This window comes from Morus notabilis, unplaced genomic scaffold (genome assembly GCF_000414095.1).
Source record: "Morus notabilis unplaced genomic scaffold, ASM41409v2 Scaffold654, whole genome shotgun sequence".
Lineage (NCBI taxonomy): Eukaryota > Viridiplantae > Streptophyta > Magnoliopsida > Rosales > Moraceae > Morus > Morus notabilis.
The window spans coordinates 43,695-47,097 of record NW_010363907.1 but is presented as its reverse complement, the minus strand read 5'-3'; the positions used below and the strand labels follow the sequence as shown (position 1 = coordinate 47,097).

At 33.9% G+C, this 3,403-nt stretch overlaps 1 non-coding gene across 1 annotated transcript; it reads left to right on the top strand.

The window, feature by feature from the left end:
* The first annotated feature begins 203 nt into the window (after positions 1-203).
* LOC112092903 lies at positions 204-309 on the top strand. The gene has a single exon (XR_002902811.1). It is a non-coding gene; the product is annotated as a small nucleolar RNA R71 (small nucleolar RNA).
* Positions 310-3,403: the final 3,094 nt, after the last annotated feature.

Below are 3,403 nucleotides of genomic sequence, written 5' to 3'. Positions count from 1 at the left end.
CTCCAACTGGTCAGGACCTACTGGTGCTCTCAGTAGCACTCGGTCCAGTCCAAGTATGAGCTTTCTCAGCTAACTCATTTAGGTACTCGATAGCTTCGTCAGGATCCTTTTAGAGAAAATCTCCATCGCACATCATGTCAACAAATTGGCGCTCTCAGATTGTGAGTCCATCGTAGAAATAGCTTATGAGGTGCCAACTTTCATATCCATGGTGGGGACACAGGTTTAACAGATCTTTAAAACGCTCTCAAGCTTGATAAAGAGTTTCGTTTTCTTTTGAGCGAAATTTGAGATCTGTCATTTCAAATTGTTGGTCTTATGGTGTAAGAAATACTTGTTGAAGAATGTCATCGTCATTTCTTCCCACGTACCAATAGACCTGCGCCTAAGAGAATATAGCCAGCTTTTGGCATTGTCCTTCAGAGAGAAAGGGAAAAAATTCAATCGAACGGTGTTGGCGGCCTCAACACGGCTGTGAAAGGTGGCCACCACCTCTTCAAACTCCCGGATGTGTACATATGGGTTCTCGTTCTCTAACCCACGTAAAGTTGGGAGAAGTGCAATCATGCCCGGCTTGAGATCCGTAGGCGGTGCATTTGGGGGGAACATGATGCAAGATGGGGTGGCTGTGCGTGTTGGGTGCAAGTAATCTTGCAACGTCCTCTATTGAACTTCCTCGTGTTGTGCCATTGCAAATAGATTTTGAAGTGCGAATTCCAACGCCGAGTGTGAAGACGGAGGCGTAGAAGACGCGTCGGATAGAACTTCACTAGGGGTTTCTAAGTCTAGACATTGAGCAAATCTCCCTAGTTCATCTCTATACCGATGCATTCACCCTAAGCGGCATTTTTTTTTAATTTTTTAATTTTTTTAATTTTTAATCAAAACAAAATAAAATAATTATATAGTAACGTAAATTGTAACCACCGAGAGTGCTCCCAGGAAATACTATAGCTCTTGGCTCAATGAATAGTCTCCTAGACAGAGCAACGTTCCCATGAAAGATTGGTGGGGCGAGGCCCGCTTAAGTACCAACTTAACTAGATAGAACTCCCTCAATTGTACTTTCCACGTAACCACACAATTATTCTCAAAATTAATTATTAAATTTTATTGAATAAATTATGAAATGTAATCTAAATAATGGAAACTATTCCTAAAGTCAAAGGCCTAAATCTACCAAATTATGAAATTTCTGTATTTAGAATAGTCAATTAATTACAATCCTAATTATAATCCTAAGAATTAATAAAAACTATAAATGGAAAAATTAAATTAGGCAACAATGTAAGAGTCAACAATTAAAATATACTAATGAGGAAACAAAATAAAATTCTAATTTATCAAAAATAAAATATAACAAAATCAAATCACAATCACAACTACAGAAAAATAAAAATGAAAAAGGTAAGCAGTCACTTTTTTTTTTTTTTTGGTTTCGATTAAGGGACGACAAAAGAAAAAAGAAAATGCAGCCACTATGAATTACGTTAACTTGCAGCCACGATAAAGTTACATTAACTTTCAGCCACTTTCCTTCACTTCCTTTTTTTTTTTTTTTTTTTAAGATTAAGGGCGGGAAAAAAAAAAAAAAAAAAATTTCAAAGGAATACACGGAAACTTGCAGCAACTTCTTTTTTTTTTTTTTTTTTTTTTTTTTGAAATAAACGAAAAGAGAATGAAAAAATTAAAAAAAAAGGTAAAAACAAAAACAAAATAGAAGCAACAAACAAAAGTTTTTTTTTTTTTTTTAATACGGGCTAAAAACAGATCACGTAAATCAAGAAAGAGAAATTGAGTAAAATAAAAAAAATTACACCTACCTCTTTAGCTAAAAAATCTACTGATCAATCTTGCTAGTAGCATTTTCCCGGCAACGGCATCAAAATTTGATTAACGTCCAAAAGTGATGTGCACAAGCGGTTAATTTTAGCACAGAAGGCCAGTCGTATCCACAGAGAGGTAACAAAATAAACAAGAACGATTAGCAAAATAAGAGTGTTAGAGAAAAATAAATAACAACTAAAATTAAAGAAAAATAAGATTTTTGAGATTTTTGTTGCAAATAAAAAGGAGAGAAGATTTGTATGAAGGAAATTTAGTAATAAAAATGGTAAGGTGTCGAGAATCCCTAATGTTTTGTTCACCAATTCAAGTTTTGATTCACAAAATAAAATAATCGAATAAATTAAATCTCTATGTTGACTCCGAAAATATTATCATTACAAGTTATCCAAAATTGACAATATATCAATTTGACAATATTACAGTAAAAGACAATTTGTAAAATAATTTGAATAACAAAACAATGCATGACAGAATTACATAAAAAAAACGTGACTGAACTTATATAAAAATTGGCACCTAATATTTTGAAAAGTAAAAGAAAAATAGATGAGATTTAATTCATTCAGATATTGAAATTTACATCACATGGAACCAAAAGCTCGAATTGGGTCACTCAACAAAAGTTCATCTCTAACCTCACCACTTTTAAAGAGAAAATATGAGACTGACAGCAAGACGATAGAAAACTGAATATTAAAAGCTTTTTAAAACCATAGGCTAACCCTCTTATTTATAGTGTTCAGAGTTTGCCTGTCAAATAAGGAAACAAAGAATAAAAATAGAACATTACAAAAGAAAGAGAAACAAATTCAAATTACACATAAATTAGGAGAAATTAAATATATGATTTGAGAAAGAAATCTAGTAATTTGCTCTGATTTTTCGGGAAGAAATTCAGATTCAGCACCAAACGGGACACGTGTCGCAACGTGATTGGCAGTGAGGAGAAAACGCGCCACGTGTCGCATGCGGATTGGTTGAAGTGCGCTGGCACGGGCAGAGTGGAGGACAGCTGGGGGACAGATGTCGCGCGCGCAGGAAAGAAGTAGGCTGGCACTAAGCAGACGTGGGACCGACGCTAGACAGGTGGCTTGAGCAGAGAGGACGACAGGCCTGCTGCTGTCGTACGGGACCCACGTGAAAAATGGGTTGGAACGCGCTGGAGATCGTGCGTGCATGGGACGCACTCCCTGGCAGTCTTGGGTGTATGTGACTCGTGCGAGGTGGAGTGGGGAACGCGGGAGAGGTGGGGCCCATGTGGAAATCAGTTTTCCTCATTTTAAGGTAGTCTGAATACCACCCAACATGGTATTATTCAAATTTCTAAGAATCTCAAAATCATAGGAATCTTATTATAATAATAATAATAATTATTATAATAATTATTACTATATTTATAATAATAATAATAATTATTATTATTATATTTATAATAATAATAATAATAATAATAATAATAATTATTATTATTAATATTATTATTATATTTAATAATAATATTATTATTATTATATTTAATAATAATAATATTATTATTATATTTAATAATAATATT